Source organism: Hemiscyllium ocellatum, chromosome 6, assembly GCF_020745735.1.
Source record: "Hemiscyllium ocellatum isolate sHemOce1 chromosome 6, sHemOce1.pat.X.cur, whole genome shotgun sequence".
Taxonomy (NCBI): Eukaryota; Metazoa; Chordata; class Chondrichthyes; order Orectolobiformes; family Hemiscylliidae; genus Hemiscyllium; species Hemiscyllium ocellatum.
Genome location: NC_083406.1, coordinates 50443765 through 50469166, shown reverse-complemented (window position 1 = coordinate 50469166; position 25402 = coordinate 50443765). Strand labels below are relative to the sequence as shown.

Sequence of the window (25402 nt, the reverse complement as noted above, 5' to 3'; positions counted from 1 at the left end):
CGGGAGATTTGCTCATTCAATTCAGTTAAAAATCACACAACACCTGGTTATAATCCAACAGGTTTATTTGGTACTACAAAGGAACCTCGATTATCCAAAGGATGTGGGTGGGGAGTATTTCATTTGGTTAATTGAATGCCAGATAATCATTGCTGGATGACATAGTTAGCCACGCATCAGGACTTTGCGATCTTGTTCAGCTCATCTGAAATTCGGCTAATCAAATGTCGGATAATTGAGGTTCTGCTGTACTAGCTTTCAGAATGCTGCTCCTTTGTCAGGCACTTCCTCATCATTCTACTCTGGCACACTGAATCTATACTGATAGATAAGGCAAATGGAGGAATTCGAAGTAGCAGTGTAAATGGAAGGATTGAAGGGGAACATACTGAATGCGAGGAGAGCACGTCAGTTAGAGAAGAAAGACAGAGAGGCAGAGTATGTATTAACTCTGAAGAAGTAAATTGCTGGTGAGGTGACTCATGTAGACCCTCCACCCTCCTTGCCACTCCAGAAGCCAGGTGGCTTTGTTTCCTGGGGAAGTGTGGGTTTCTTGCAGAAAGCACACCACATACTTCCCGTCCTGAAGGGCCGAAAAAATCTGGAATCTGCGTTGTGAATGCTGCCGTTGATGTTGAGGCTGGCTATGGTAGCCTCTATGTATTGTGCAACCACCACCGTGGAACTGACTGGGAGGACAGGGGAGGGTGAAAGAGGTCCCTTGCCCTCCCAGTGAGTGCATCCAGGAATGCGCTGAACTACCTCTGGTTGCTCTGGGCTAGCCCTGGTTGCGGCAAGCAGTCCAGGTGGATCAAGACCAGCCCAAAATCTGCCAAGTGGTTTAGAGCCAGCTGGCACCTATTGTGGAGACCACGAGTAGCCTTGATAAAGTCCCAGAGTCCCTCGATTGGGATGAAAGGGAACTTGGTGAGGGGCACTAGACAGTCTCAAACCTCGCTGGAGACTGACTTCACGTTGTCCCCAGCATCCACTACCGAGCCCAAAAGCCCCTCTGGGTAGTCTTCCTCGGCTACTGGGCCACACCGACCTTCCAAAGAAGATTCCACCCAAATCCATTCCCCAACCCTATTATCCTATATTTACTCCTGACTAATGCACCAAACCTATATGTCCCTGAACATTATCAGTAATTTAGCATGGTCAATTCATCTGACCTGCACATCATTTGGAGTGTGGGAGGAAACCGGAGCACCCGGAGGAAACCCACACAGACACAGGGAGAATGTGCAAACTCCACATGGACAGTTGCTCGAGGCTGGAATCGAACCTGGATCCAGGGATTCAGAGGGTTCAGAAGAGATCTAGCAGGATGTTGCTGGGTATAGAAGGTTTGAGTGGATAGGCTGCGACATTTTTTAAATGGAGTATAGAAAGTTGAGAGGCGACCTGATAGAAGTTTATAAAATAATAAGAGGTATAGGTAGAGTTGGTGGTGGTTGTCTTTTCCCTTGGATGGGAAATTTCAAGACTGGGGGCAAATTTTAAGGTGAGAGATTTATAAAAGCCAAATCTCTTACACAGACGGTGATTTGCATGTGGAATGAATTTCCTGAGGAAGTGATGGATGTGGGTTCAATTACGTTTAAAAAACATTTGGATGGAATAATGTTTGGAGGAATATGGGCCAGGAGCAGGCAGGTGGGATTTGTTAAGTTTGAGATTATGTTTGGGCCTAAGAGTCTGTTTCCGTGCTCAGTGACTCTACAGCTTTGTAGCAATTGGAACCAAAAGGACATATTAACTACAGGGTCCTTGATTGGCCCAGGTTAACAACCTCAATAAAGAGGCACTGGCTGACCAGTATTAACAGGGGAGTTAGAGACTAACTCTGAGCTGGCTGGCCATATCCAGTGTGGAGGAAGAAGAAGTTCTACATGTTAGACTGTGCTGTCAACTCAGTTCTTTTCTAGCTATATAAACCTCTACTTCTACTGTTGCTGCTGCCTGGGCCTACCTGGTTTTGCTGCTGCCATCTCCAGGCCTACCAGTTCTGCCCCCTCGGCCCTGCTTAAGAACTGTTGCTGCTACCTGGGGTTCCTTGCATGTGAATTGCCGTAGCCTATGCCCCAACAATATTTGGTGACCCCCTCACAGCAACAGATGGCACTTCTCTTCCTCATCCTTTTCTACTCTTAGCTCTAGTAACATGGCTAGCCCTAAGGTGACAGGATCTAGCCACACCTATGCCCGAGTAGCTGTGGCCTTAAGCTTGGCTGCTTCAGCCCCTTTGGAACTCCACGCCCCTTCAGGCTCCTGACCAAGGCCCTAAAGCCTACCCACATCCCAACATGAACATTGAGGCCTGCAGCAAGGCTACGGACAATGTGGGTGGCCCACTGGCCATTGTAACTGCAGCGCTGTATTTTTTCCTTTAGACCAAGAGGCAGTGCACCTGGCCATTGAAAACGGGCTCAATGTGGGTGGGACATATTTGCCTGTTGATCCTCTGGAAGTCACAGCCCAGAGACTCTGATTTCCAGCATCTTGCTCTTCACTGGCAGTGAGCTCCTCCTCCACTTACAATCAACAGTGGCAATCCCTTCAGGTGTCTCGTTGCTCCTGCTCAGACTGAAGGACCCACCCTCAAACATGTTTACTCCTTCCGGCCTCAGGTATTCATTTGCTTTGCCCAGAAAGACGTGACCATGAGCCCATGGACTTTGCTTCATGAGGTCCTAGCCTACAGCACCTTCCGGATGGCAGATAGTGTGTGGTGCCACCTCTGCCAGGAGGTGGGCACTTTCAGAAGAACTGCCCCATTCTGAAGTCTGCCTAGCATACATGGGAAGCTGCAGGTGTCACTGCCACACCTGCTCCTCCACCCTACCACCAAAGCCATGCTGGGAGCCCCGCCAAGTGGGACCCAAGCCGGGAGTTGACATCACCATGGTTTCCGGTGTGGAGTGGGTGGGAGTCTGGCTGGAAGGCATAGAGGAAAATTAAACACCGTGAGGTGTCCCCCACCACAGTTACCACGTGATCCCCATGGAATCGGACAGTGACACGCCCCTGGCGTTACCTGAACCTTGCCCCAACTCACAGACTGTGAGGTCTCTGCTGCCAGCCTTCATCCTGTGGTGGCCAAGACCAGGTTTTCTTGGCCGGAGCTGGGGCCGTGCCCTCCTCACTATCACCTGACAGTCAAGCAGTAGGGTAGGAAGTGACACAATTGGGTTTTCCTAGACTTGCCATGCCCCCTGCCTACTCCAACTAATAACGTTCATGGAGAAGTGAAGGGAGGGCCTGAAGGCCCCATAACCACTAGGACAAGCAGGAGAGTGAACACCATCACCATGATTACTGGAAAGAGGCACCGCTCCCTGCAAGGGAATGACTTTCCTGTCACTTGGGTAATGTGTAGTTCCTCCCCCGGCACTTTGCTGACCCTCCTGCCTGTACCACGTCCTGGCCAGCCCGGTGCCCTGGGGGTTGCACCAGGCCCTCCCAATGCTGCAGCTCCACCCGCCCTCAGCAACAAGCTGGAGCCTCACTCAGGCCACAGTGTGGGCACTATAATTGTAAATCCCACTGAGTCGACTGGTGAAAAGGAGGAAGGTATATTCCTCACACCTTCTTCCAGACTGTTTTCATGGTGTCCTAGCCTGGGGAAAGCCCTTTTCTCTGAGTTTCCACAATCTGATGACCGTGACCCAAAACAGGCCTTGATGGAGTGCAACAAGGTTGTTCTTATTGGTGACACAGAGGGTGGTGTCATTGGGGGTTTGGGATCAGCTGATGGTGGCACCCACTCTCACTGTGGGGGAGGGACCAGTAGCCATGGAAGACCATCTGGAGAGGGTTTTGGGCTCGGTAGTGGGTGCTGGGGAAATGCAGCATCAGTCTCCGGTGAGGTTTGAGGCTCTCTAGTGCCTCTCACCAAGTTCCTTTACATCACCATCAAGGGACTCTGGGACTTTATCAAGGCTACTCGTAGTCTCCATGATAGGGGCCAGCTGGCTCTTGACCTCTGGGCAGATTTTGGGCTAGTCTTCTGGTCTACCCGGACTGCTAGCCACACACCAGGGTCAGCCCAGGACAACCAGAGGGATTCAGGATGTTCCTTGATGCACTCACTGGGAGGGAAATGGCATCTCTTTGCCCCTCCCCTGACCAGTCGGAGTTTTTGTTTAAACAGTTCCACAAGTGGAGGTTGCACAATACTGCTGACAATGAAGACTAGCATAGCCAGCCTCAATAGCAGCAGGGAGTCACAACACATCCCAGACCTTCCCAGCCCTGCGGGATGGGAAATCTGCGGTGTGCTTCCTGCAAGAAACCCACACTACCTAGGAGATGAAGCCACCTGGCTTGTGGAGTGGCAAGGAGAGGCCTACATGAGTCACCTCACCTGCAAATCCAGTGGGCTGGCTAACTTGTTGACCCCACATTTTCAGCCAGAGATCTTGGGGGTCAAGGTGTCTGTGCCAGGCAGTTTGTTTCACTTAATAGTGTGGCTGGGGGGTATAATGCTTCACATCGTGAACATCTATGTTCCCTCGGGTCAGGCTGAGGCAAACCTGCTTCCACGGAAATGAGTCTTCTCATCTCATCTCCATCGACAAAGGCCAATGACAGCACGGTGGCTCAGTGGTTGGCACCGCAACCTCACAGCCCCAGGGAACTGGGTTGAATTACAGCCTCGGGTGACTGTCTGTGTGGAGTTTGCACATTCTTCCAGTGTCTGTGTGGGTTTCCTCTGGATGCTCCAGTTGCCTCCTACAGTCCAAAGATGTGCAAATGAGGTGAGTTGGCCAGACTAAATTGTCCATTGTGTTAAGTGCATTAGTCAGAGGGAAATGGGTCTGGGTAGGTTACTCTTTGGAGTGTCACTGCAGACTTGTTTAGCAAAATGGCCTTTTCCACACTGTAGGGAATCTAATCAATACGTTGCTCTGGTAGGAGGGTTTGGGGTGGGGTGGGGGTGGGATTGGGGGGGGGGGGGAGGGGAGATGTCCATTTCAACTGCATCTTCAAGGTACTGCCCAGTCTGGTTTGGTGTCAGGGAGGAAATTGGGGGACTTAGTCAAGTCCTTCGGCCTTGTGGACATCTAGTGGAATCTCCATCCTGACACCATCGTCCTCACCTTCGTGAGGCCTGGGGTCAGAACGTCGAATACAGCCTGTATATTTCCTCCCGTGTTCCAGTGGCCTCCACGTAGCAGGTGCTGTGCACAGATCATCACTTGGTGTGCATGGAGCTTCTTCTGTTTGGCACCCAGCTCAGCTCCATGTACTGGCACTTTAACAGCGGTTCCAGGAACTTGTTTCATCGGTTCTGGATCGGCTGAAGAGGGAAGCAGGGGCTTCCCCTCCTTGAGGCTATGATGGGACATGGGCACAGCTCAGCTCTGCATCTTCTGTCAGGAGAAGATGAGGAGCTTGATAAAGAGGCAGAAATCCAAGACTGAGGAGTTGGAGTAGGAGGTGCTCAACCTGGAGTCACGTCTGGGTCAGCCTGAAGTGGACCTGGCCTGCAGGAGAAGTATTAAGAAGAGGAGACCGTTGGCGCGTACGTGAGGTCACAGATCCAGCTCTCCAGAACCTGAACTGTGACTCTCCCTTCTTCTACTCACTGGAAAAAAAGGTGCGGTCCCCGTCAGCAGCTCCTTTTGCTGCTGGCCTACGACGGGTACCTTGCCACGGATTTAGAGGGCATCAGGAGCCAAGTAGCTGCATATTACATGGCTCTGTTCTCACCATACCCATTCAGCAAGGATGCTAGTGGAGTTCTGTGGGAGGACCTGCCGCAGAGGATGCCAGGGGTTTTCACACTCCTGTCACTTTTGAAGGGCTGACTGGCACCCTCACCTGGCTCTTGAGGGGCAAGCCCCCAGGGCTGGGTGGGTAACCGAAGTTCTTCAGAGCATTCTGGGATATCCTGGCGGGGCGACTATTTGTAGGTCCTAGGGCAATGTCTCTCGGCCAGAGAGCCACACCTTTTTGGGGCAAGGTGGTTATCATCCTGCTGCCAAAGAAAGGGGACCTTCGTTCTCTCAAGAATTAACGTCCAGTCTCCTGCCTCGGAATGGATTACGAAATTTTCACTAGGGTGTTAGCTTCTCACCTGACCCACTCTGACCAGTTGTATCCAGTCCCAGGCCAGAGGATTAACAACACTGTCTATTTGGTCCAGGACCTGATTCATTTTTGTCCTTGGACTAGTTTGTCAAGCGCCTCTTGCCTATAAGCATTCAGGTTCGGGACACAGTTAAACACATGGATCCAATTTTTGTACGCTGCCTCGGTGTGCATTCAAGTTAAGGGGTGCCTGACAGCGCCTCTTGTCTTTGGGAGATGGGAGTACATCAGGGCTTCCCTTTGTCCGGCCAGCTGTATTGCTTGTGCATGAAGCCTTTTCTGTGCCTCTTGCAGAGGAGGTTGTCAGGGCTGGTTCTGTGTGGGTAGGTACAGGCATGGTCCTCTTGGCCTACCTAACAACATGCTCCTTACTTTCACTGACCCGTTTGACCTGGGAGAAGATGCACAAGTGCCAGGTGATGTAGTTGGTTGTGTCTACTGCCAGGATCAATTGGGCCAAATGTTCCAGACCCCTGGTTGGTCCTTGGTGAGCGGACTCTCTTGCAGACAAATTACGGGGGTTCAGCTGGAGTACCACCCATCTCCTCTATTTGTATGTCTACCCCAGCCCGGCTGAGGAATCCTGGCTAGCAAATTGGTAGGAGCTGGAAGCCAAAGCCTCAGGTCATCTAGGCCGCTGGATGGAACTGCTCCGAGTCCTGTCTTGAAGGAGTTGAGTGCTGGCCATAAACCAGCTGGTGGCTGCCAAGCTGTGGTACCGGCTGGTCACATTGGTCCTTCCTCCTGGTTTTGTCGCTTACGTCCAGGGAATATTGGTTCACTTCTTGGACAAAAAATTGCACTGGGTCATGGCACAGGTTCTCCCAGCACAGGTTTGTTGCTGGTGTGTGTCCACATCCAGGTGGCGACTTTCCACCTTTAGTCTTTGCAGCGTTACTTTAAGTTGCCACTCAGGTGGATAGAGCTTGTAAGAAGGCCTATGGTGTATTAGCGTTCATGAGCAGAGGGACTGAATTCAAGAGTCATGAGGTGATGTTGCAGCTGTATAGGACCTTGGTAAGGCCACATTTGAAGTACTGTGTGGAGTTCTGGTTGCCTCATTTTAGGAGAGATGTGGAAGTTTTGGGGAGGCTGCAGAGGAGATTTACCAGGATGTTGCCCTGCAATGGTCATACAAGGATAGGTTGAGAGTGCTAGGTCTTTTCTCATTGGAACGGCGAAGGATGAGGGGTGACTTAATAGAGGATTATAAGATGATGAGGGGAATAGATCTTTTCAGAGACCTTTTCCCCGGGTACAACAGAGTGTTATAAGGGGACATAAATTTAAGGTGAAGGGTGGAAGGTATAGGGGGGAATGTCAGGGGTAGGTTCTTTACCCAGAGAGTGGTGGGGGCATGGAATGCACTGCCTGTGGAAGTGGCAGAGTCAGAATCATTGGTGACCTTTAAGCGGCAATTGGATAGGTACATGGATAGGTGCTTAAGCTAGGACAAATTTTCAGCACGACATCATGGGCCGAAGGTCGTGTTCTGTGCTGTATTGTTCTATGTTCTACATTGAGCCATCCTCATAGGTGGTGTGCTCCATCGACATATTTTTTCTGCCATTTTTGCGTAGCTACGACCTCCTCGTGGGAGCATGAGGTGGCGCCAATGCAGTCAATTCATCAACTTCACCAACATATTCCACCCTGACCTTAAATTTACCTGGACCATCTCTGACACCTCCCTCCCCTTCCTGGACCTCTCCATCTCCATTAATGATGACCAACTTGACACCGACATTTTTTACAAACCCACCGACTCCCACAGCTACCTGGATTACACCTCTTCCCATCCTACCTCTTGCAAAAATGCCACCCTATATTCCCTATTCCTCTGCCTCCGCCATATCTGCACCCGGGAGGAATAGTTCCACCACAGAACACATCAGATGGCCTCCTTCTTTAGAGACCACAATTTCCCTTCCCACATGGTTAAAGATGCCCTCCAGTGCATCTTGTCCACATCCCGCACCTCCGTCCTCAGACCCCATCTCTCCAACCGTAGCAAGGACAGAACACTCCTGGTGCTCACCTTCCACCCTACAAACCTTCGCATAAAACAAATCATCCGCCGACATTTCCGCCACCTCCAAAAAGACCCCACCACCAGGGATATATTTCTCTCCCCACCCCTTTCCGCCTTCTGCAAAGACCGTTCCCTCCGTGACTACCTGGTCAGGTCCACGCCCCCCTACAACCCACCCTCCCATCCTGGCATCTTCCCCTGTCACCACAGGAACTGCAAAACCTGTGCCCACGCCTCCTCCCTCACCTCTATCCAAGACCCTAAAGGAGCCTTCCACATCCACCAAGTTTTACCTGCACATCCACTAATATCATTTATTGCATCCGTTGCTCCCGATGCGGTCTCCTCTACACTGGGAAGACTGGACGCCTCCTAGCAGAGCGTTTTAGGGAACATCTCCGGGACACCCGCACCAATCAACCACACCACCCTGTAGCCCAACATTTCAACTCCCCCTCCCACTCTGCTGAGGACATGGAGGTCCTGGGCCTCCTTCACCGTCGCTCCCTCACCACCAGACGCCTGAAGGAAGAACGCTTCATCTTCCGCCTCAGAACACCTCAACCCCAGTGCATCAATGTGGACTTCAACAGTTACCTCATTTCCCCTTCCCCCACCTCACCCTCGTTCCAAAACTTCCAGCTCAGCACTGTCCCCATGACTTGTCCTACCTGCCTATCTTCTTTTCCACCTATCCACTCCACACTCCTCCCTGACCTATTACCTTCAACCCCTCCCCCACTCACCTATTGTACTCCATGCTACTTTCTCCCCACCCCCACCCTCCTCTAGCTTATCTCTCCACGCTTCAGGCTCTCTGCCTTTATTCCTGATGAAGGGCTTTTGCCCGAAACATCGATTTTGCTGCTCCTCAGATGCTGCCTGACTGCTGTGCTCTTCCAGCACCACTAATCCAAAATCTGGTTTCCAGCATCTGCAGTCATTGTTTTTACCTAGACACACAGACACACAGGCAGACAAAGACCCACATGCGCACACATATTTTGTGGGATGAATTTGTACTTGCAATGTTACATTGTACTTTGCTTAAAAACTGCACGTATTCATGTAAAACTCCGTTATCTCACTTTTTATATTAGAATCAATCTAAACATCATGGCATTGACAGAGAACACAGGGGGCCAACACCTTCAACATATTGTCTAGCTATCACCCATTGTTAACAGCTAACCTGAGAACGCAACTTTAAAAAAAAAGGTTTTGTGATTTACATATGAAAGAAGTGAAACTATTCAAACAGATGAAAGACTCAACAGACAATCAATTTTTAAATGTATAATTTCAGTTACATCACACTGTAATTATTTGCTATAAATTCTGTGTTAGGTTTGAGCCGTCCACTAACACCTGATGGAGCGACGATCCAAAAGCTAGTGTGCTTCCAATTAAACCTGTTGGACGATAACCTGGTGTTGTGTGATTTTTAACTTTGTACACCCAGTCCAACACCAGCATCTTCAAATCATGTCCATTACCAGGATCTGACCACTGTCTGGAGTAACAAGAAGATGGATTACTGGGCTAATGGTAGGCTACTTGGTAGTGTGGATGAGCAGAGGGATCTTGGTGTCCATGTACACAGATCTCTGAAAGTTGCCACCCAGGTAAATAGTGCTGTGAGGAAGGCATATGGTGTACTGGGCTTTATTGGCAGAGGAATTGAGTTCCGGAGTCCTGAGGTCATGTTGCAGTTGTATAAGACTCTGGTGCGGCCTCATCTGGAGTATTGTGTGCAGTTTTGGTCGCCATACTATAGGAAGGATGTGGAGGCATTGGAACGAGTGCAGAGGAGGTTTACCAGGATGTTGCCTGGTATGGTAGGAAAATCGTATGAGGAAAGACTGAGGCACTTGGGGCTGTTCTCATTGGAGAAAAGAAGGTTTAGGGGAGATTTGATAGAGGTGTACAAGATGATTAGGGGTTTAGATAGGGTAGACACTGAGAACCTTTTACCGCTAATGGAGTCAGCTGTTACAAGGGGACACAGCTTTAAATTAAGGGGTGGAAGGTATAGGACAGATGTTAGGGGTAGATTCTTTACACAGCGGGTTGTGAGTTCATGGAATGCCCTGCCAGTAGCAGTGGTGAACTCTCCCTCTTTATGGTCATTTAAGCGGGCATTGGATAGGAATTTGGAAGTTATTGGGCTAGTGTAGGTTAGGTAGGATTCGGTCGGCGCAACATTGAGGGCCGAAGGGCCTGTACTGCGCTGTATTTTTCTATGTTCTATGTCTGGAACATGGTCAACTCACATCAGGTGCAGTGGCTGTCATTAGGGAACCATTGCTCAGGAATCTGCACCTCCACAATCGCAGGTTTGAGTGGCAGGTGGAGAGGAGGGTCATGGCTGCGAGAGTGAACAGGCTTGGGAACATGCTGAGGGCCTGGGCTGGGTGCTACCGCAGGAATTAGAATTACATTACAGCATAGTACAGCCTCTTCTGCACTCGATGTTGCACCAACCTGTGGAACCAATCTGATGCCTATCTATCCTACACGATACCATTTTCATCCATGGGTGCATAGGGCACCTATAGGCATCCGGTTCATGGCCACTGCCATCCAATGGCTTAAAACGATAGTGTTCGGACCCAACCTCAGGCACCAGGTAGAGGATGTTCAGGTGTGCAGTGATATCCCATCTGTGTGTACCCATGCCCGGATGTAATTTCACATTGGCCCCAGGATTCTGCACTTCCCATGGGAGCCTGTGCCCCACAACTTGAGCCGCCTCCATAATTATTGTTACTTATCTTTTAAAGAAGGGAAACGATGGATTCTGTAAAGCCTCTTCTCCTTCCTCCAAAACAGACATACCTTGCCATGCCCACTTACCACTGGGAAATGGAGATCCTCAGTGGATGGCTCTCTACATGGGCATCCTTTCCCTTTCCCTTGAGGATCTGGGGTGGAGGGTGCTGCATGCGGTTGTCCCCTGTAATTGTAGGTTGTGATGGTTCATGGACTCTCAGCCCAGCTATTTGTTTTGTAGTGCTGTGGAACATGTATATATTAGGTGTGAGTGTCTGCACCACCTTTTCAATTACCTTAAGGAAGCTTTTGTATTTTTGGTTGCAATTCAGCCCCACACACCTGATCTTTAGGCACCCGTTGCAGAGTAGAGCAATTTATACTTGCTGGATTTCTCTTCCCTCCTCCTTCACCTCCTCCTCTCAGCCTCTTAATTACAGACGCTTGTCGGTCTTAATTTGACTGAGGGTAGCACAGACTCATTCAGGTCCTTGCAGAATTTCAAACTGGTAAGGGACAGCCCTGCAAACCCACTTGCAGACACACTTAAAATCTCCCTGATAGGAGGAGAAACCCAACCAGTTAGTCAATAAGGCCAAAGGAAATGTTACTTCCACTCTCTACTGTAAGATCTCCATAATGCTCTTCGGAGGGTCAATGTGCCAGATGGCCTGCTTCAAAATTGGAGGAATTTTAAAATACATGAAAGCTAAGAGCTTTACATGCTAACTCTATCTGTTGTAAGCATGATATAACATATTTTTGGGTGGCACAATGGCTCAGAACCAGGGAGCCAGATTCAGTTCAAGCCTTGTGTGACTGTATGTTTGGTGTTTGCATGTTCTCCTTGTGTATGTGTGGGTCTATTTTTATTATCATTGCAAGGCTCTGGGACTTTCCTGGCGACCTCATATTCCTCATCAACCACAGTCCTCAGGCATTGTGGAAAGGATGAATGGCATCCTTAAAATGGCCCTTATTAAGAAATCACAGGGTACAGGCTTTCCCTGCCTGAAGCTCTGCCCCTTGCTCGATATTCCATTCGGAATCAGGTAAACTGAACAACGGGCCTCACTGTTTTTGAGACTTTAATGGGTAGACCCATGCCTCCTGTGCTCTCCGCTGCTGTCTTAACGACTGAAGTGTAATGAGGTGTGCTGGTTCGATACATTGGCCATAATGGAATTGCCCTGTAGTGTCCAGGGAAGTGCAGGCTTGGTAGGTTAGCCATTGTGAATGCAGGTATACAGGATTAGAATTGTGGGTTGAGTCTGGGTGGGATCCCATTTAAAAGATTGGTACAGATTTGAAAATCCTGTTTCTGTAGTGTGGGGATTCTTATTCTATAAACAAAATCAAAAATTTCTGCAGAAACTCATGTCTGTGGGAAAAAAAGAAAGTTAATGTTTCAAGCCTGGGAAATCCCCTTCTGTTAGGAGAAAGTGGCATTTATGCTGAAGATGAGGTATGGAGGAGACAAGATGAGACGTGAGCAGTTAAATAATGATGGAACCAAGAGAGGGAAATGAAAAGAGGTAGGTAAACAAGGAGATTTTTGATAACAACTTGAAGAAAAGCTGAGTAAGTGATAATAAGAACTAAGAATAGGCAAAAATGGGTGAATTGTACTGGGAAATGATATGAGAAATAGTGAACACATTGGTGATCATTTTCCAGCATTCTATAGATTCTGGAACAGATTTAATGGACTGGAGGGTAGCTGATGTCACCCCACTTTTTTAAAAAGGAGGGACAGAGAAAACAGGGAATTATTGGCTGGTGAGCCTGATATTGATGGTGGGGAAAATGCTGGAGTCAACTAGTAAGGATGCAATAACTGCATTTGGAAAGCAGTGGCAGAATTAGTTCAAGTTAACATGGATTCACTAAAGGGGAATCATTACCTACAGTGTGGAAACAGGCCCTTTGGCCGAACAAGTCCACACCAACTCGCCGAAGCACAACCCACCCATACCCACTTACCCCCTTCACCTAACACTACGGGCAATTCAGCACAGCCAATTCACCTGACCTGCACATCTTTGGACTGTGGGAGGAAACCGGAGCACCCGGAGGAAACCCACGCAGACACGGGGAGAATGTGCAAACTCCACACTGTCGCCTGAGGTGGGAATTGAACCCGGGTCTCTGGCACTGTGAGGCAGCAGTGCTAACCACTGTGCCACCATGCCACCCAATCATGGTTGACAAATCTTCTGGAATTTTTGACAATGTGACCTGAAGAGTGAACGAGGGTGAATCAATAGATATTGTGTATCTAGACTTTCAAAAAGGTCCCACACAAGAAATTAGTGGCATAATTAAAGCTCATAGTTTTGGAGATAATGAATTGACTTGGCTAGAGAACTCGTTAGCAGACTGGAACCAGAGAGTTGGAAAGAAACTAGTCCTTTTCAGAGTGGCAGGCAGTGATGAGTGGGGTACCGCAGCATTCAGCTGTTTAAAATATACATTAATGATTTGGACGAAGGAATTGAATATAATATCTCCAAGTTTGCCGACAACACTAAACTGGTTGGCAGTGTGTGCTGTGAGGAGGATGCTAAGAGGCTGTAGGCCGACTTGGATAAGCTTTATGAGTGGGCAAATATTTGGGAAATGCAATATAATGGATAAATGTGAGATTACCTACTTTGGGAGCAAAAACGGTCAAGTAGATTATTAGTTGAATGGTGGCAGTTTGGGAAAAGGTGACGTGCAATGAGACCTGGATGTCATGTTGGAACAGCCGCTGAAGTTGGCATGTAGATGCTGCAAGTGGTGAGAAAAGCTAATGGTATGCTGGCCTTCCTAACAAAAAGTTTTGAGTGTAGGATTAAGGATGGATGGGCCCTTCCTGATGAAGGATTTATGCTCGAAATGTCAATTCTCCTGCTCCTCGGATGCTGCCTGATCAGCTGTGCTTTGCCAGCACCACACGTTTTGAGTCTATAGAAGTATGGATGTCTTGTTGCAGTTATACAGGGGTCTTGGTTAGACCAGACTTTGAGTATTGTGTGCAATTTTCATCTTCTAGTCTGAGGAAGGACATTGTTGCTATTGAGGGAGTCCAGCAAAGGTTCACCAAACTGATTTATGGGATGGCAGGACTGACACATGAGGAAAGACTGGATCGACTGGGCTTGTAAGCACTGGAATTTAAACAATGAGGGGAATCTCATGGAAACATAAAACCCTGATGGGACTAGATGTGGGAAAAAACATTCCTGATATTGGGAAAGTACAGAAGTAGGGGTCATGACTTATTTTTCGATATTCAGGACTGAGATGAAGAAGACTTTCTTCACTCAGTTGTGAATTTGTGGAGTTGTCATTCGATATATCCAATGAGCTGGATGTGGACCTTATGGCGAAAGGGATTGAGGTGTGTGGAGAGAAAGTGGGAGTGGGATACTGAAACTGGATTTGAGTGTGTGTTACTGGAAAAGCACAGCAGGTCAGGCAGCATCCGAGGAGCAGGAAAATCAACATTTTGGATTGGAGCCTTTCATCAGGAATAAGGCTGGGAGCCTCAGTGGGGGAGAGATAAATGAGTGGGGGGGGGGGGAGGGGGGGGGGGGCATTGCTGGGGAGAAGGTAGCTGAGACTACAATAAGTGGATAGAGACGGGAGTATATGTGATAGGTCAGAGAGGAGGGTGGAGCGGATAGGTGGGAAGGAAAATTCAACCAAAATTCAACACAGTACTCCAAGTACAGTCTCACCAATGTACTGTACAACTGCAATATAACTTCCCAACTTCTATATTCAGTGCCCTGACTGATGAAGGCCAGTGTGCCAAAGGGCTTTTTCCTTGCCCTGTCTACCTGTGATACTCTCAACTCTGATCTCCAGACCTCACTGTCTCCTACTGAAACTGGATGATCATTCATGATCACATCAAACAGTGGTGTTAGCTCGAAGTGCCAAGTGGCCTAATCATGAACCTATTTTCTATGTTTCTATGAGTGCAATCTGTGTACTGTGATTATGGGCCTAGGAATTTATGGAAGTGTGCTAACAGGACTGGGTGTTGACTTGGTTGAAAAAAAAGGAATGGAAGAATGGAAACAGGCTCTAAAGTTATTGAACTTACTTTGAGTCTGCGAGGCTGTAGGGTCTCCAAACGGAAAATGAGATGTTGTTCTTGGTGAGCTTGCACTGAGGCGTGCTGGAACACTACATCAGGCTTGTGACAGAAATGTTGGTGTGGGAACACAGTGGTATGTTGAAGTGGAGGCAACTGAAAGCTCAGGGTCATTTATATGGACAGAATGTAGATGTTCTGTAAAATGGTCACTCAGTTTGCACTTCATCTGCCCAGTGTAGAGGAGACTACCTTGTGAACAGCAAATACAGTAGACTAGATTGAATAAAGTACTGGTAAACTGCTGTCTCACCTGGAAGATGTGTGTGGAGCCTTGGATAATGAAGGTTGAGATAAAAGGGCAGGTATTAAACAATGGTAGGCTGCTCTGGAAGGTTAGACCACATGAAATCCAGGGGGAGCTGACAAATTAGATACACAATTGGTTTGTTGGTAGGAAGCAGAGGGTAATAGTGGAAGGTTGCTTGTCAGATGACTGGAGACCTGTGACTAGTGGGAGTGCCTCAGGGGTTGGTGGTGGGCCCATTGCTGTTTGTAATCTATATCAACTATTTGGATGAGAATGTACAAGGCATGATTATTAAATTTGCAAATGACACTAAAATAGGAGGTATCATTAATAGTGAAGATGGTTATCAGAAATTACAGCAGGACCTCAATCAGCTGGGGAAGTGGACCGAAAAATTGCAAATGGAGTTTAATATAGATAAGTGCGGGGTCTTGTCTGTTAGAAAGTCAAATCAAGGTACCAGTTTCATGGTGAATGATAGGGCCTTAAAGAGCATAATGGAACAAAGGGACCTTGGAGTTCAGGTACACTGTTCTCTGAAAGTGGAGTCACAGATAGAGCAATGAAAAAGCTCTTTGGCATATTGGCCTTCATCAGTCAGGGCACTGAATATAGAAGTCAAGAAGTTATATTGCAGTTGTACAGTACATTGGTGAGACCTGGAGTACTGTGTTGAACTTTGGTCACTTTGTTATAGAGTGCAAAAGAAATTTACAAGAATGTTGCCAGGAACCAACAGTTGGAGAGATTAGACAAATTAGGACTTTTTTCTTTCGAGTGTGAGACTGAGGGGGGACCTTATAAGATAATGAGAAGCATGAATAGGGTGAATGCACTCAGTCTTTTTCCCAGAGTTGGGGAATCAAGGATTAGAGGGCATCAGTTTACGATTGGAGGAGAAAGACTAAAACGGAACCGTAGGGGTAACTTTTACACAGAAGATGGTACACACATGGAATGAGCTACTTGTGGAATTAAGGTGGGTACATTAACATCATTTTAAAGGTATTTGGACAAAAACCATTTGGAAAAGGGGTTAATGTGGATGGACGTTTTGGTCGACATGGACCAATTTGAGTCAAAAGGCATGTCTCTGTACTGTAGGACTCTATAATAGGGCATTCAAAAAGGAAATGGGGAGGGTACAAGCTGAACATGTCTCTCTAGGGGATATGAAGAGTAACCAGGCAAGAGAATCATGGGTGACCAGAGATATTCAGGATCAAGTGAGAAGGGCAAAGAAAGAGGCTTTTAGCAGGTACAAGGGAAACAAGTCAGTGGAGGCATTAGTGGAGTACAGAAAGTGCAGGATGGAACTTAAGAAAACAATTAGGAAAGCAAAGAGAGAATGTAAGCTAGCTCTGGCTGGTAAAAGTAGGGAAAATCCCAAGATATTCTATAAGTAAATCAATGGGAAGAGGATAACCAGCGACCAAAGGGGCATTCTGAGAGTGGAGCTAGAGGACATTGGTATAGTATTAAATCAATACTTCATCCTCTTTCTCTTGGATGTGAAGGTATGGAACCAAGCAGGAGAAACTGAGGTGCTTGAGCAATTTGACATCAGGAAGGACAAGATATTGAAGGTGTTGGCAGACTTAAAAGTGGACATGTATCCAGGTCCAGATGGATTGTGTCCCAGTCTACATGGGAGGCAAGGGAGGAGATTGTAGCAGCACTGAAACAAATTTTAGTTCCATTTGGCCACAGAGAAGGTGCTAGAAGACTGAAAAACAGCTTAGAACATCAGAGGTTGCATGTTCAAGTTACATCAGGCTCACAATGTTCTAATGGAACGAAGCTTCTTGATTTTCAGGCAGCATGGTGTTTCAGTCCCAGGGACCTGGGTTCAAACGTAGCTTGGGGTATGGTGTTTGCACATTCTCCCTGTGTTTGTGTAGGTTTCCTCCAGGTGCTGCGGTTTCCTTCAAAGGTTTGCAAGTTAGGTGAAATGGCCATGCTAAATTGCCCCTGGTACCCAGGAATGTGCAGGTTAGGAGGATTAAACATGGGAAATGTGGGGTTAAAGGAAAAGGGGTTTGGGTATTGATGGGATGCTCCTCAGAGAGTCACTGTGGACTTTATGTGCTGCATTTTGGGAAAGCAAATCTTAGCAGGACTTATACACTTAATGGTAAGGTCCTAGGGAGTGTTGCTGAACAAAGAGACCTTGGAGTGCAGGCTCATAGCTCCTTGAAAGTGGAGTCGCAGGTAGATAGGATACTGAAGGCGGCATTTGATATGCTTTCCTTTATTGGTCAGAGTATTGAGTACAGGAGTTGGGAGGTCATGTTGCGGCTGTATAGGACATTGGTTAGACCACTATTGGAATATTGCATGCAATTTTGGTCTCCTTCCTATCGGAAAGATGTTGTGAAACCTGATAGGATTCAGAAAAGATTTACAAGGATGTTGCCAGGGTTGGAGGATTTGAGCTATAGGGAGAGGCTGAACAGGCTGGGGCTGTTTTCCCTGGAGCGTTGGAGGCCGAGGGGTGACCTTGTAGAGGTTTACAAAATTATGAGGGGCATGGATAGGATAAATAGGCAAAGTCTTTTCCCTGGGGTCGAGGAGTCCAGAACTAGAGGGCATAGGTTTAGGGTGAGAGGGGAAAGATATAAAAGAGACCTAAGGGCCAACTTTTTCACGTAGAGGGTGGTACGTGTATGGAATATGCTCCCCATTATGCCATTTTTATAAATGACATAACTATATGGGGGTTTGGATTAGTATGATTGTGGATGACACAAAGATTGGTTAGGTGATTAACAGTGAAGTTGAGTGGCTTGGGCTACAAGATATAAAGTGATCAGATGGGCAGATAAGAGGCAGATAGAATTTAACCCAGAAAAGTGTGACATGATTCATGCTGGAAGGAGTAATCTGACAAGGAAATATTCAATGAAGGACATAACACTTAGGTGTTCCATGGAACAAAAGGACCTTAGATCTCTGAAGGCAGGACAGCATGTTAATACAGTAGTGAAAAAGGCAAATGGGCTATTTGTATTCATCAATCGAGGCACAGATTACAAAAGCAGAATAGTCAATGTTTAGAACTTTGGTGAAATTCTGGTCACCACATTACGGGGGGGATAGAACAAACAACAGTACAGCACAGCACAGTACAGTACAGGCCCTTCAGCTCTCTACGTTGTGCCGGTCTTTTGTCTTACTCTAAGATTAGACTAATCTACATACCCTTCATTGTACTATTTTCCATGTGCCTACCCAAGAGTCACTTAAATGTCCCTAATATATTTGACTCTACTACCACTGCCAGCAGTGCATTCCATGCACCCACCGGTCTCTGAATAAAGGACCTATCTCCGACATCTTTTCTAAACCTTCTGCCAATTACCTTAAAATAATGCCCCCTCATGATAGACATTTATACACTAGTAAAAGGTCTCTGGCTATCAACCCTAGTTATGCCTCTCAAAGTTAAAAATCACACAACACCAGGTTATAGTCCAACCGGTTTAATTGGGAGTGCTGCTCCTTTATCAGGTGGTTGTCACTAGCTTTCAGCCTCACATCCTTTAAAAAAGTACCTGGATCAGCACTTGGCACTTTATAGCATCCAAGGCTATGGGCCAAGTGCTGATAAAGGATTACATTGAAGGTCAGGTGTTTCTCAACTGTCGGTGCAAAAGTTGATAGACCAGAGGCCCTCTTCTTTACTGTATGTTTCTAAGAACATTTTCTATTTTTATTTTAAATTGTTTCAACTGAAAAGACTTGCAAGTATTTTCACTCACCCTGTTCAGACACGTTATGACTCAACTCTCTGGTAGATGGGATTTGAACATGAACCGTCTGACCCACAGGTGGAACAATGACACTGCACCACAAGAGCTCTGAGATTATGTGAGCTGTTTACTCTGAAGCAATCATAGGTAAACTGAAACTATTGGCTTGTGAAAGACATGCACAAATTGTTTAGCAGCTGATGGAAAGTCAAAAGCGGTTAGTCCTTGATGATAGGGATAAAAGGTTGATGGGCTAGAATGTTTGGAGTGTAAAGCACTGCATGCATATTTTATGAATCTGTGCACTCCTCACACAGTATATTAAAAATGTATGAAGAGTTCAGCAAGACCAATTAAACACTCCATTCATTATGGCAATTGTGAAGCTTTTTTACTGGGTAACTTTAGAGATGGCCAGCTGACCTACGACCTTAGCAACGAGTCGCCACACTCAACCTTGAAGCACTGCCAGCTCACTAGATATGCTTCCCATGCAGAAATGCATTTACAGCCCATAAATCAACTTTAGTACAACTCAAGTGTGCACAGGAGAAGTTATGCTGATATGTTTATGGCACGCTCCTTCAAAGGTTGTGCTGAGAGTGAACAATCCGTTCTACTGCTTACATCTTGTGGAATCATTAACTAGAATGGCTTTAAAATAATTGTTCTGTAGTCCCTGATGTTTCAAGCTTTGTTTTAGGTATAATATTTAACTTGGACTTCGTGTTTCTCATGCTGGCGGCACCTGTCAGAAATGTAGGCAAGCACCTCACCCAAAGTCTGACAGAAGGAATACGGTGTGCATTCAAATCCCAAATGTTCCACAGCAAACAGGAATCATGAAAGTAAATGAAGGTACTTATTTCAGAACATGGAACATAATTAATTATAGAAGAAAATATTTAAGGAAATTAACATTAACTGATAAGTTTTTTTTGAGAGAATGACACTTTTCTATAGGATTCTATTGTGAAAGGGAAGTGGAGAAAATCTACTATAGATTAGCCTTAAAAGGTACAGCTCTAAACTGACCAATAATAGAATTGATCATAGCTCAAGAAGTACATGGATTGGGCTGGGCTTCCCCCAGCCCGACCCTACATCCCTGAACTCATGCCCCACACTTTCTGGCTCTCATGATATAAGTTTACCCTCTCTTCATAACATCTTGAATCCCATGACCACTCATACCACCTTTCCCCTCATTCTTATTATCCATATCCTTCCTTCCCCTCCCAACAATCCAACCACTACACTCATTCTCTCACAATTTAGCTGAGTAAAACAACTCCAAAGTCCATTAATAAAACAAATACAAGTTTATAACTAACAGCCATACTACTGCAAGCAGGTCTGTTTTAATAAAATTGCATCTTCTAATCTACAACTGGAAGATACAAATTACCAGAACCTCAAGTAACCAGTGAAGGTACAACTTTGCAACAAAAATATACACCAAAATACCCTATGTCAATATCATTACTTTATACAAATATTAGTTGTAGATGCAAACACTTGATCAATTGATAATGTAGACAGAATAATTCACTATTGAGGTAGAACTATGACTGTGCAAGCTACTGTAGACCTGGGGCATACCTGTATGAGGTAGTATGCAACTCTTTGGTTACTACTGGGCGGCACGGTGGCACAGTGGTTAGCACTGCTGGCTCACAGCGCCCGGAGACCCGGGTTCAATTCCCGACTCAGGCGACTGACTGTGTGGAGTTTGCACGTTCTCCCCGTGTCTGCGTGGGTTTCCTCCGGGTGCTCCGGTTTCCTCCCACAGTCCAAAGATGTGTGGGTCAGGTGAATTGGCCATGCTAAATTGTCCGTAGTGTTAGGTAAGGGGTATATGTAGGGGTATGGGTGGGTTGCGCTTCGGCAGGTCGGTGTGGACTTGTTGGGCCGAAGGGCCTGTTTCCACACTGTAAGTAATCTAATCTACCTCAGAAAAAAACAATGAGAACAATTTAAACCTCAAGTGCATTTTGCTGAGTCATATGTTTTTATGCTATTGATAACAGGTAGATACTTCAATTGCTATCAATATGAACATTGATGGCCTACTAGAATCGGTTTTGGGGGCCCAAGTTTTCCATGTATTTATTAACAGTTTTAAGTATAAACCTGAAAGCTACATATGTGACATATGACATAAAGCTCTGCAGTATTGTAAACAATGTATATGGAAGTAGACAATTACAAAACAATATTGATAAATTAATTGATAGACAAATAAATGGCAAATACATTTCAATGTAGAAAAGTGTGTGAAGTTATCTACTTTGCATCAAAAGATGTGTTTTTTTTATATTCATTCAAGTGATGATGGTGTCATTGGCTAAGCCAGCATTTATTTCCCATCCCTCGTTGCCCACAAAGCAATTGCAGCTACGAGTCAACCACATTGATGTAGGTCTGTAGTTGTGTGTAGGTAGACTAGGTAAGGATGGAAACCCTAAAGGGCATTACTGAACCAGATGGGTTTCTCTAATAATAGATAATAGTTTCATAGTCATCATTAAACTCTTAATTCGAGATTTTCATGGAAGTCAGATTCCACCATCTGCCATTATGGACTTCCAATACAAGTCCCTGGAAAATTACCTGTTGTAATGTTTCAACTTTACATGGGTCTCTGGATTATTAGTCTAGTGACATTATCGCTAAGTCATTCCTGCTGCTTGCTTTCACAAAACTGAAAAGCTAGAAACGAAGGAGATCCAAAGTGAGTTGGGGGTCCAAGTTCACAAATCATTAATATGTCATGAACAGGTCCAGAAATATCAAAGAAAAAAGCAAGGGTAATGCTCATGTAAATATTTTGAGAACTAGAATACAAGGAGCAGAAATCATGCTATAGGGCTGCAAAGCTTTGATTTATCCAAACCCAGTCTGCTGTAACCAGTTCAGAGCAACCCCCAGAGAGCGTGAAGCATAACTTCAGCAGAAACCTGGTCACACAAACTAAGGTTATAATTCCTGATCTTGAAAGCTAAACAAGCTCAGCATAATTAGTGTTTGGTTGAAAGACTGCCTGGGAATATCAAGTACAGTAGGCTTTGATGGTTTTGTGACGCAGTGGTAGTCCCCCTAACAGCTGAACCCAAATAGGTCTGGGTTCAAATTGCACCATTCCCAGTGGTGGGATTATTTGATTATTTTTATTCAAAATATTCAGGTATGCAATCAGTTTAACTCAACATAAGATTAGTGCTCAAAATTAGGGACTGAACACAATAAATATCGCAAGTGGTAGAAATCACTTTAAATTGGAGTGATAAGTTTTTTCCAAAACAAAAAGGTATTATTGCATATAGAGCAGTGGCAGGTATCTGGAGTTAGGTCACAGATCAACCATTATCCCATTGAATGGAAGAACAAATTTGAAAGGCAGAATGGCCTACATCTGGTCCACGTTTATGGATGATCACAGTTTTGCATTAAAAGACAACATGAAACTACTTTAAGCATCAACAGATCAAAATGTCTCATCATCACCAGAAGGGCCAACAGTGAAGGAAATAGAACATTAAAGACAGATTTAACCCAACCTCCAACATCAAACATTGTTTCTATAATTGGAAGGTTTGAGAGATCACAGTCATCTCAGTATGACACTGAGACGAGGAACAGTTCCAAAACCCTATGCTTACATTTTTAAGGTGAACAGATAAACATATAAACACCATGGGTGGCACGGTGCTCGCATTGCTGCCTCACAGCACCAGAGACCTGGGTTCAATTCCTGCCTCAGGCAACTTTGTGTGTGGAGTTTGCACATTCTCCCTGTGTCTGCGTGGGTTTCCTCTGGGTGCTCCGGTTTCCTAATGCAGGTTAGGTGAATTGGCCATGCTAAATTACCTGTAGTGTTAGGTGTAGGGGAATGGGTCTGGGTGGGTTGCTCTTCTGTGGGTCGGTGTGGACTTGTTGGGCCAAAGGGCCTATTTCCACACTGTTTTATAATTTATAAGGAGGCTGCATTGGATAGGATAGACCTATACAACATGGAAACAGGCCCTTTGGTCTAACCAGATATCTTAAATTAATCTCGTCTCATTTGCCAGCATTGTGTTCATATCCTCTAAACCCTTTCTATTCATATACCATCTAGATGCTTGTTAAATGTTCGATTGTACCAGCCTCCACCACTTCGTCTGGCATTCCCAACATGTACCACCCTCTGTGTGAAAAAGTTGCCGCTTAAGTACCTTTTTAAATCATTCCCCTTTCACCCTAAACCTACACCTTTGGATCCTAATACTCCCAACACTGTCCCTGGGGAAAATACCTTATCTATTTACTCTATCCATGGTCCTCATGATTTTATAAAATATCTATAAGGTCACCCCTCGGCCTCTGATGCTCCAGGGAAAACAGCTTCAGCCTCTCCCTATAGCTCAAACCCTTTATGGACACTTTCAAGTTTCCCAACATCTTTCTTATAACAAGGAGACCAGAACCACATGCAACATTCCAAAGGTGGCTGAACCAATAACTTCCTAACTCCCATACCCAGTGCACTGTCTGCACTTGATGTTTTTATCAATCCTAAGATCAAATTGGATGAGTCAATGACACTGAGGAAAATGGGAGTGGTAATTATGGAGGCACTGGCGATAAGTTTTCAGGTTTCCTTAACCTCAGGGGTGGTGCTAGAGTGGAAAATTGCAAATATTATATCCTTGTTCAGAAAAGGATGTAAAGGAAAGCCCAACAACTCTATTCAGTCAGTTTAAACTCAGTGGCAAAGAAGGTTCTTGAAATGATCATTCAGGCAAAGTTATTTGGCATTTGAGCAAATGCAAGTTAATTCAGGAAAGCCAGCACAAAGATATTTAAGCAACTTGTGTTTAATTATCTTGCTGGTGTTTGAGAAGGTCAATGAAGGTAATGCTGATGATGTAATGTATACGGACAAATGCCAGATAAAATACTAAACAGCAATCCTGCAGGCAAAACTATAGCTCATGGAACAAACATGGATAGAAAATTGGCTGAATGATAACAGGCAGTAGTGGTTAATGGATATTTTTTGGACTCAAAGATGATTTGTTGTGGAGTTCTTCAGGTGTTATTGTAGAGTGATGATAGTCTTTCCTAATATACATCCAGACTTTTGTGTGCTTTTCTTTGTGATTCTCGGTTTAAAAATTATCCTCGGCAATCATTCAGCAGACTTGGCAAAGTGCCTTGATTTTTTTCCCCCTAATAAAGTGAAACCATTGATTAAAGGAAAGCACTTACATAAATTAATTGGCAAAATAAAAGCAATGGTAGCATGATGAAAAGCTCTCTCATTTAGCTTGTAGCAATGTCTGACAGTGTGAAAAAGGCTGGCACAGTTAAGGCCTTCAAGTAGGAATTGAATTATTATCTAAAAGAGAAGAACTGTGGAGAGAAGATGGTTGAATGGTACTAGATTACATTATTCCTTAGGAAAGTCAGTACACACTACTGGCCAAATAACATCCTTCTGTGCTGTAACAATTCTGCAATCCTGTAAAACCACAACTTTTTATTAGAATTACAGTAATGGGCTGCATCACTATAATTATGTATATTAAATTTCTGACTTTCTACCATATTTCATTATCCAACCAGGTATGCAGTGAATAAAAGACAATCAAATTATTCAGTTGATTATGAAACCATGGATATTATGTTATTTAATAAATCAGTGTTGTCAATGCTCATGTTTAAAATTTAGCACCAACTTTTCTCTCCCTCAATTTTAAAACAAACCTAAAGAAAACCATGAACATTAGAGTTCAGCCTTCCTTTGTGTTGTCTCAGTACCTAACTCGAAAATAGGTTAAAGACTCAACAGCCAAGTATATCTTCCTCTACCGCTCTCCTAACAATTTGTTCTAAGAGTTAGTTTGTAACAACTCTTCTCATAGATCATGAACAGCCTGCTCCTGACTTTGCCATCTCACATTGTGCCAACCACAGATTAATGCCATTTCTGATCGCTTTCCTGTATCAGTCCACTCCATCTCCTCCTTGCCCCTGCATTTGTGTAGCTACCAAGCCATTTAAAAGCAGCGTCCTTTTCACTTATCATGATTTTTACCCCATCAAAAACATGTAATTTGCTCAGGTTGGCCATTACCTTGTAACAACGCTCAGGTGCACTTCATCATGTTCAAGAAACACTGGCTCAAATCAATATGGTTGAGAACTAGTTTAGTTACTCACTGTTCAGATCTGGCTGGACCATACAAAGCATCATTAGGACTTGCTGTCATCTGCTAAAACTGCTCATTCCTCCAAAGTCATCTTGGACAACAAAGACAGCCCCACCTTTTAAAATCTCAAAAGTTGCAGATGACAATTTGGGT

The 25402-nt window shown here is 45.4% G+C and overlaps 1 protein-coding gene across 3 annotated transcripts in view; it reads right to left on the bottom strand.

The window, feature by feature from the left end:
- panx1a (pannexin 1a) overlaps nt 1-25402 on the bottom strand; it is an 88886-nt gene that overhangs the window by 49258 nt on the left and 14226 nt on the right. The gene's annotated exons all lie outside the window — the stretch shown is intronic.